The sequence below is a fragment of the Orbicella franksi genome, chromosome 1 (genome assembly GCF_964199315.1).
Source record: "Orbicella franksi chromosome 1, jaOrbFran1.1, whole genome shotgun sequence".
NCBI lineage: Eukaryota > Metazoa > Cnidaria > Anthozoa > Scleractinia > Merulinidae > Orbicella > Orbicella franksi.
The window spans coordinates 7615786-7626061 of NC_138145.1; the positions used below are offsets into that span (position 1 = coordinate 7615786).

The 10276-nt window shown below is 38.5% G+C and overlaps 1 protein-coding gene across 1 annotated transcript in view; it reads left to right on the forward strand.

Moving 5' to 3' along the window:
• Nucleotides 1-7037: 7037 nt before the first annotated feature.
• Nucleotides 7038-10276, forward strand: part of LOC145487350 (uncharacterized) — a 40921-nt gene continuing 37682 nt past the window's right edge. The window contains exons 1-2 of the mRNA XM_081466116.1: nt 7038-7166; nt 7266-7325. The gene's annotated coding sequence lies outside the window, so the exon portion shown is untranslated. The remainder of the gene's footprint in view (nt 7167-7265; nt 7326-10276) is intronic.

The following is a 10276-nucleotide window of genomic DNA, read 5'->3' on the forward strand; positions in this document are numbered from 1 at the left end:
TGTTATGACCTCAGCCACAGCTGCTAATCTCGGTTTCTCATACTGTTATGGTGGAATGACTGCTCTGAAAGGAATGCTTTTCAAACTCGTCTACGGAGACAAACTTATGACTCAAAAGAAGCAAAAATGCTGGAAAGAAACCCTTAAAGGAGAATTGGGGAAACACTACAGAGATATCATAAATTCCAGAGGGCCGATAATAAATGAATCAGATCGGATCGTTGAAAAAAATTTCCTTTGAGGCAAAGAAGGTATCAGATGACTTTAATGATGAAAGGTGAGCGCTGCAAAAAGACGTACAAAACTTAAACAAATGGAGTGCGGATTTCGAGGAGAGTACCGTCTGCTTACAAGAAGTAAATGAGAAGTTTAAGGAGCTGCTATCACTGTAAGTGGTTCCTTTATTGTACCCAGAAGGCCTTCGGTGACTGGGAGGAGTTCAAGCACCTGTGTTTGGTGCGTGGATCGTCACTTCTAATTCTCTTTATCAGTTTGGGCCAAATAGTAGTATCAAACAAATACCCAATCATTGGTTAAGAAATACGGGCCGGTTATTTAATAAGCGAAGTCTAAATTAGCCATTGTTTATCGCTAATTCGCGATTAAGACATTGTCTATAGATAACCGTTAAGCAATTTTTAAAGTAATCGTTGGATATTGACCTTCAGTAGCATTTTTAAATAACAAAACTGACAAAAGTTCAAATGAAGCCTGAAACTACTGTGAAATTGATGTTAAAATCTTTTAAAATCCAAGCTTTCGCCGATCCACGGCATCATCAGGGATGATGTAAAGTATTTGCCAAACGCGGTATCTATTCGCAACCCTAAGTGTAGACACGAAAATTGTCTCGTTAGTAAGCCAAAACATCTCTCAAGATGCATATGGTGGGTACAGTCGATGGTCCGATCACGACTTGAAAGTGTGCAATATCGTAAAACGTTCTCTTAGTGTCAGTCAAATTATCAGGAAGTGACAAAAAATGAACTTTGTGAATTACTGTGCATGCAACAAACACAGAAATACCAAATAAATCGCCTACAATGTTCCAGTTGCGTAAAATATCAAAGCAATCGGAACTTGCTACATTGATGTCAGCGTAAGACTCCTTCTCGATCTTCATCCAAAATTGGGAAATTTTAGCGTGAGAAAAACATTGGAATCCTGGCATACCGCAATCACAAATGAATCCGACAATAATTCAAACCATTACTGACTTAAACTATACTCAATTCTTTTATGAAGCCCATATTAGCATTTTATTTGCTCACAGGTATCTTTTTGTCCTTATTGCATGTTTTTCCACTTTACACTTTTTACCGTATATATTGTCAGGGGAAAATATAGCAATGGTGTTAAAAATAGGACTTCTACTTTGTTGGAGCATTGTTTGGCTAAAATTTGTGAAACACCTTGTATGTTCGGAAGTTAAACAAACAGTGACTTGCGATAAAGCAATCTCTCTTGTGTTTTAAGTAAATAAGTTTCAATACGCTCGCATAGAGATGGTCGCTGTTCAAACTACGGTTTTGCACAGTAAAAAAAAAAAAAAAAAAAAAAAAATATATATATATATATATATATATATATATATATATATATATATATATATATATATGAGTAATAACGAAGAGGCAAGATTTGCTGTTACTCCGAGTTTCGTGCTTACGCACTCATCAGACAGTATTTAATGATAAGCATTCCTATCAACTAGATATATATACACGGTATTAAACAATAGGCTAATTGCTGGACTAGTTGCATTACAATAAGTGATAGTTATACTGGAAAACAATAGGTGTGAAGACAGAAATTACGGGGACGAGTATAAACTGCGTGGGTGCAGTACAATATAAAGAAAGTGTCAAGCGTTCTTCAAGTAGAATTTGTTCTCGTGTCGGCATTTAGAAATAAGTTCTGATCTTTTGTTTAGTAGATTGTCGTTGCTATGTTTGATAATCATTAGTTTTTCTGTGAGGCAGAGGTCGCATCGTTTGGAAATGTTGTTGTAGGGTCTTGCACGGCTAATAATTGACCATTTGATGTTGAAGTCTTGTTTTTTGTCGTGTAGTTGCCAGATGTATTTAGAAAGCTCGGTGCTGTTGATGTGTTTTCTGTGCTTAAATGTGGATTTGTGCTGCGAGAATCTCTGTTTGAATGTTCCTTCTGTCAGTCCAATGTAGTTCTTGGTTGTGTTGTTAGTTGTAACTTGTGCGTTGTAGATTACACTGGAAGTCAGGCATTTGTTGTCTAGCGGGCATTGGTCTTTTTTGCGGCAGTTGCATTGCTCTTCGGTGATTGCGTTGGCGTTGTTGTCGGCGTTTGTTATTTTCATGTTGTGTTTGTTGATTACTGTTTTCATGTTGTCCATGCAACTGTAGCTGACTTTGACGTTGTTTTTGTTGAAGAGGCTGTGGTATTTATGTTGGTTCGGAAAGTGCTTAGATATGAGCTTCAGGAATGTTCTACCGATGTTTGTCTTTACGTTTTTACTAAATGGAGGGTTGTACCATATAATGTTTCTTTGTCTGTTGCGTCGGGGGCGTGTTGGTTGATTGTCTTCGTTGTAAATTAGTGTTTCAGAGTATCCGCTGCTTTGAAAGCCAGCGGATACTCTGAAACACTAATTTACAACGAAGACAATCAACCAACACGCCCCCGACGCAACAGACAAAGAAACATTATATGGTACAACCCTCCATTTAGTAAAAACGTAAAGACAAACATCGGTAGAACATTCCTGAAGCTCATATCTAAGCACTTTCCGAACCAACATAAATACCACAGCCTCTTCAACAAAAACAACGTCAAAGTCAGCTACAGTTGCATGGACAACATGAAAACAGTAATCAACAAACACAACATGAAAATAACAAACGCCGACAACAACGCCAACGCAATCACCGAAGAGCAATGCAACTGCCGCAAAAAAGACCAATGCCCGCTAGACAACAAATGCCTGACTTCCAGTGTAATCTACAACGCACAAGTTACAACTAACAACACAACCAAGAACTACATTGGACTGACAGAAGGAACATTCAAACAGAGATTCTCGCAGCACAAATCCACATTTAAGCACAGAAAACACATCAACAGCACCGAGCTTTCTAAATACATCTGGCAACTACACGACAAAAAACAAGACTTCAACATCAAATGGTCAATTATTAGCCGTGCAAGACCCTACAACAACATTTCCAAACGATGCGACCTCTGCCTCACAGAAAAACTAATGATTATCAAACATAGCAACGACAATCTACTAAACAAAAGATCAGAACTTATTTCTAAATGCCGACACGAGAACAAATTCTACTTGAAGAACGCTTGACACTTTCTTTATATTGTACTGCACCCACGCAGTTTATACTCGTCCCCGTAATTTCTGTCTTCACACCTATTGTTTTCCAGTATAACTATCACTTATTGTAATGCAACTAGTCCAGCAATTAGCCTATTGTTTAATACCGTGTATATATATCTAGTTGATAGGAATGCTTATCATTAAATACTGTCTGATGAGTGCGTAAGCACGAAACTCGGAGTAACAGCAAATCTTGCCTCTTCGTTATTACTCATATACTCAGCTCTACACTATATGTGTATTGAGCACTATTTTAATGGGATCTGCTACTTCCTCATATGGTTATATATATATATATATATATATATATAAAGAAAGCTATTTTGTTCTATTTTCAATTTTCCAAAAGTAATGAATCTTTATGCAGCTTTTTACGCTGAATATACAGCCTACGCATATAACTTTTGTTAAGTCTTATTGACACATTTATCTTGAAAGCTGAGTTTAGTTAGTTGACGATTTCAATGACGCCGACTCTATTCAGATGTCTATTCATGCCTTTTAGGTTGTCATTAGTTTCAAGCTGACTTTATTCAGCCGTCTTTACTTTGTTTCTTACATGATGCAATCGTGTATTGCGTTAGTATAAGTAAAGTACTCTGTTCATTGTAACACGATTTACATCTCGCTCGATGATTTACGATTTACATCTACCATTTCTGTCGAAGTTGAAGAAAGAAGAATAAACGTGTGAATTCCAAGTTCTCTGAGTGTCCTGTTTTCCGTTGTAGCAGATCCGACGATACTTTGGAACCCGTGACAAGTTCCTCTCCCGTAGCAAGCGAGTTGCTCCGAGCTAATTCCCGAGTCAAGCGCAGTCGTCCAACCAGTTAGGCCTCTCAACGCCCGTTTTCCCCCAGTTCGAGTTCAGACAGGGAAAAACCTGTTGTCACAATATTTCAACGATCGCGCAATTTATTCACTCTTTGTCAAGGATTGCAGACTGGCTCGTAATTTTAAACTATTTTAACCAGAGAACGTTTTTAAATTTTAAAGGAATCTTAGAAATTAAATAGCATTGTTTTAAACTGAGTTAAAAATTAATTTTCACAGTTTAAAAAAGTTAAAACATATTAAGATTTTAGGGCCATTCCGGTATGGAAAAAGGTGATAACATAAGAATGTGAAGTTCCCCAGCTTTTCATTTCACTTCAATACCATAAGACAAGACACAAAGAAGTCTTGGCAAGAGATCTCAAGACTTTAACTTTCGTGGCTAAAATTGTTTTACGGTTACCAGTTAACATTTTCCAATTAGCACGCCTAACGGCTAAATTTTTGGCACGTTTTACGGCCAGCGGTTAACTCTATCGAGACCCTCTCTGAACTTTCTGTAACACAGTAGTCCGTCCATTTTGAAATGGCTGACTGTCAACCTAGCTGCTCAGCAAACAGCGTCCAAACTTACTTGTGAGTAGGTCTAACTCGCTATTGTACCTTACTCAGTGTGTAGACGTAATCTAAAAGCGGTGATGGTGAAAGAACGTTTTAATAATCGTTTTTCGCGTTTTAAACATTAGTTAGACAACGACTTTCGTAAAAGCGGTCTAGATCGACTTCGTTTAAATAATCGACCCGTAGTGTTCATCTCATGACATAACACGTTGCCATAGAACAGCACTACCTGTCAAATACACCTAAAATACGTTTTAGCGTGAAATGCTTATTATACTCATAAAGGGGCTTACTGATCCCCATTTCGAATGATTGTTTTATAATGATGAGTAGGACACAACTTTTTACAATAGGCTCAGAGCCACCATCCCTAAATCATTTTTTTATCTTTTTGCATGTTTTATTCAGATTAGTCTTTTACCAATCCTTTAGCACACACTTAAATAATAAATAAATTTAGAAATTCGAATATGACGCAGATGGTATATAGTGTAGTTTGTACCTCATTAATCCTTGTTACATGAAAGTAGCAGGGAACTGATATAATAAAGGTAAATTTTACTCTACCTCCCATTGTTTTCCTTCAATGATCACACAGCAGATTTACTGGGTCTAGGAGCTGTGCCGTGCACTTTCTTGGCCACACTGTTGCTGTTTTTATGTTTGATGTGTTTTTCAAACAGCAACCTCTTAGCCATTCACACCTCCCTTTATGCCTTTCATTACGAGCGAAGCCGATGGGGAAATTTTTACCCGAGCGAGAGAGAATATTTTTATTGAGGCCACACGTGCTTCAACTGTTGTCGGTTATTACGTTTCATGGTCTGCAATATCCAAAATTTGTGTTTTGACCGCGTAAAGTTAACGTCACAGCAAGATGACGAGAATACAAGCTTATTTGACACAAAAGTCAATCACTGCATCTTGAACAAGCTTCGTGAGAAAAGCTTGTCTGATAATAAACTTGATCACCGCAACACGTGAGGATATTGAAGGTGCCATGTCTTTGCCGTCTTGTGTTTAAAACAACCTTCAACTCAATATTTGGTATCGGCATACCTAAGATTTTCGGCATGGCTGCAAACAATGATCAAAAATCGATCACTGAACGTATTGAGTGGGTCACCGTCGACGCTGTTGAGAAGTTTCTGGAAGCTGAAGCAGTTCATCCTTGGTGCTGCTACAACCGCAAGCAAAGTCGGTGATATGGGGAACAAAAGCAGGCCAGTGCGACTGAGTCCAGGGAAAACCAGTGTTCAGGTTTATTTTCCAAGGAAATATTATATAAATTATCTTCCAGGAAAAATGTCTGAAATATTAATCCTCTTTGCTCTAACAAACACCTCACCAACGCAGGACTGAGCTTATGTAATTCATTCGATACTTTTGAAAAGTATTCTAGAATTGTTTACTTTTGGTTGACTGAACACCTTGTATGCATCATTTGTCACAAGCTTAAAGATTCGACTGAACATAAATTCTAGTTTAACCATCATCTAATTCCCATCTAGAGTAATGTGACAACTGCTTCGACGATTTAAATGACGCTTGAATTGTTTCTGTTCCGCGAAACCAAAACATGCAATTTTCATTATTCTTTATTCCCGTCAAAAGTCCGTTTATATTTGAATTTATAATCGTTAAAGTTTGTGTATTCAGATACCTTACCACCACAACTTTACTATTCATTAACCTTACTATTTTCCTTTATTATGTTTTCAATATTTTAACACAAATACTCTGTCTTCTTTGTATTCCATGCGTTTTGAACGCTGGAGTGTATTTTACTTAACAAAATCAAAGCACTGCTTCAAACAATTGAATCAATCGATCAAAGATTAACACATCTTGAAAGGGAGTTTGTTATGAAAGAGACGCTAGCATCCTTGCATTGATCAGAAACGTGGCTCGCACGTGAACAGTTTTCAAAAAATAAGCTTTTGATTGGTTCATCATGTATGTCAGGTGGCTAACACTCTCTTGGATTTTAATGAAATCAAAAATATCATGCTGTTCACTAAACCAAAACTAAACGTTATCACTCTTATGGAAATATCACATTTTATGGTTTGCCTTCTTTTTCTTTAAATTATTGCAAAAAAAGATGTGTGATATATTACTTTAGCACTCCAAAAGATTTTACTCAGATTGTGCTGCAGTCTAGCAAGTCCATATAGGGTTTAGCAATAAACAGTCATTTAACATACAAACTGGCGAGCCGCCAGAACCTCCAGGCTATATACCAAAATAACTAGACTACTGCTCTTGCCTAATGTCGGACCATAATTGGAGGGGTAATGTGACTTTTATTTATAATGCTGGCGTTGCTCCTAAAAGCACTTCGCAAGACTGCAACTGGCTCTTAAGCTAAACCATTTTGATTGTTCTGGATCCTTGATCGGCGGTAATTTTAACTTTGTATTTAATAACTGGTTTACGCTTATTCTCAGTACAAAAGACAAATCTAACATTCAAGTTTGGCTATTTTCTCTACTTCTATTAGAATATATGCTGATCGTTCACCCAGCTGTAACTTCCAGCTAGGAATTTACCTGTAGTTCAGGTACGTATTACGGGCAATCTTAATTTACGTTATTGTATAACCTCAAGGCAACTGTTCAGATTAACCATGTTTATGTGGGGTATATTAGGCAAGGGACATGTTTCCAACGCTACGAAAATAATATGCAGTGAGGTTTTAATTGCAGTAAAAAATTCGCTAGTACTTTGAGATTTATTCGACTGAAGACATCGAAGTGTTATTGAAAAGAATGCCCAGTTTCAAAAAAGGTATCTCCTTCTGTCATCGTGTCGAACTTGCCGGATTTACCCGACCTAAATGTTTTCATCAAATTCTCGAACCTACCTCTGTTCGATTGTCTTTCACGCTGGCTCGCTTTTCAAGCTGCGCGAAATGTGTTGTCCAAGTGGGGTTTGGGGGGGGGGGGGGGGGAGGCAATCGTAAGTAAACGAAAAACTTAATCCAAAATGCTCTTAGACCAAACAAATTACATACCACCGTTATGTCAAGAAAAGAAGATTATACACGACTGAGAGAAATATATCTCGAGCATTCTGGGTCCAAAAATAAATCAACTTCATGCTCACTCGAATCACCCACCCTTTACTCGTCAACCCTTGAAAATTCAATGGTCAGCCCCCAGGAATATGGCGTAGTTCTTTTACGAGCAAGTTTTTTGCGTGTTGCTTAGCTTGTTTGCGTATGCATGTCGTAGCAGTATACCAGAACAAAAGGTGAATATTTATTCTCTGTATTTATTTCATTACAACATGCAAACATATTGCATGACTGAAAGGATCGATACTCAGGTTAACAGCTGACTTCGGTCGCGGGCCCGTATCTCCTCGTGATCGCAAGATTAACACTGAAGTATTCTTAAGCAAACCTGGGCAAACTGATGAATATCATACTTCGCGCTAATCGAGAATTAATCTGACTATTTCCTTGAGAATTGTTTCACTAGAACTTCGAATCAGTTCTGAGCGCTTGCCTCTGTACTTACCGCGGGTAAAACACAGCTGAAATGAGGAACAGTTTGCAACAATACAGATGTCATGTACTAAAACCCGAAACAAGCGAGCGACACCGGCGAAACGCGCGAAACCATAGAAACAACCAAACAGAAACCATCGAAACAAGCAAAACAACCAAAACGAAACGACGCAAACGGGCGAGACGACCAAAGCAAAACCACGAGCGAGTGTACGATGTCCTCACTTTTGTAGCGGCCACTCACTCAAAAGCCTCCATGAACAACTGATGTTGCACATAAAACGGTGATAGTCTTTGATCAAGAGCATAAATAAAGTTAGCAAAATTGCAAATGAAGTATTCTTTTTACGCTTCACGCTTCATGCTTCACGCTTCACAAACACGGGATGTCTTTTTAGTTCAAATTATAATAGCGGAGCTCCTACGCGCCGAAGGCACGCGAGCGGAGCCTCATACCTTAGAAAATTTGGTACCCCATCGATCTGAAAAATTTTGGTTGTCACGTGACTGTCCGCACGTACGTGCGTCCGTCCGTCCGTCCGTCCGTACGCCAATACCTTGAAAACTAAGAGAGTAGCACCATTACCATAGCTGCATCTTTGATTTTGGGCATCCACGTTATTGTTAACTGACAGCTGTCAAAACAAGCTATCCGCTGACCAATATCACGTAACAATATCGCAGGCTCGGGCTTCGATCTCATCGAGGTTGCGTGTGTTTTTGGAGTTGACCGCTGACCAGTTACTGGTTCTCCGATTGGATAACGGGCTCAAGTCAGGTTATTTCTCTGGGGGAGAGGGAGGGAGTACTCGCAAACGCAAAATTTCGGCGCATAATTAACCCCTGGCACGTTGTTGACTTTTCTTCTGACATATTCCTTGCACAATCGTCTCTTGGCAAGTCCCTGATATATTGCGTACCAAGGTAAGGTAAGGTAAGATAAATTTATTTTGAGTCGTAAACGTGGGGAGTGGTTGCCCAATCTCCCGAGCCTGAGACTCATGATAAAAACGCACGACTTTCTACAACAACGTTACTACTTAAAATTGCTATATTCGCTAAGATAAATTCAGAATTAAAAGAAGCCATAATCTGGGAAGGAGACTTTAAGTCTTGGGATATCGGACAATTTTGCTATTTTTAGAAAAATTGCACCATCCTGACGACACATATCCGCGCGGATCCACGCGTATGTCATGGGTTCTCGTGTGGATGTTGTCACGTGGCGTGATCAGATGGTGAGAGTTGAGACATTCTCTTGCAGATTTTTCACAGCGATGGTAGGGAATAAGGCAGGGACTAAGAACCAGGGCGCTTATTTGTAGTTCCATGCTCTGAGCTAATGGAAAAGGTGAGTTTTTCAGGGTCGAAAAAAAGACTTCAATTTCGCGCTGTGAATGAATAATAAGATCTGCTCGCGCTAGTTGTAGGCCTACGCGTACGCTTTTGCGTTCGTTCTGACTAACAATATAGTAAGAACACTCTCTTCTCTGGTATCGTGTTAATTTGTGAGTTTCTCAAATAATGTTAAATTATAACCAAAACCTGCTTTTGATAGTTTCTTATTGTTTCTGCTTGTTTGGCGAGTTTGCAAAAGTTTTTGAGAGGAAAGTCTGACGCATACAAGAAGCTCATTTGCATAGTGTAGCGCGTTCACTTTCAAGTCCGAGTCGGTGTTTTCAATTGTCAACAAATCTTGACAAAGATTTCTTTCGTTATCTTTTGTGCTGAGATGCTGCAACAAATTTCACCAACACCAAAAGGCTACTAAGATTATGTGTTTCTTCAACATAGTGAAAGTTTACACTGCGAAAATAAAGTAGACAAGGAGTTTTGATAACTCGATCAACAAAATTACTATTCGAGTTGATTTAAGAAAGCGTCATCGTAACTTTGCTGATTATTTCTGCTGTATTCACATATTTTCAGCTAAGCTTTTAATATGTTCTCATACCTTAAACATATCTAAAAACTAGAGATATTATATGAGTTCGATGTAC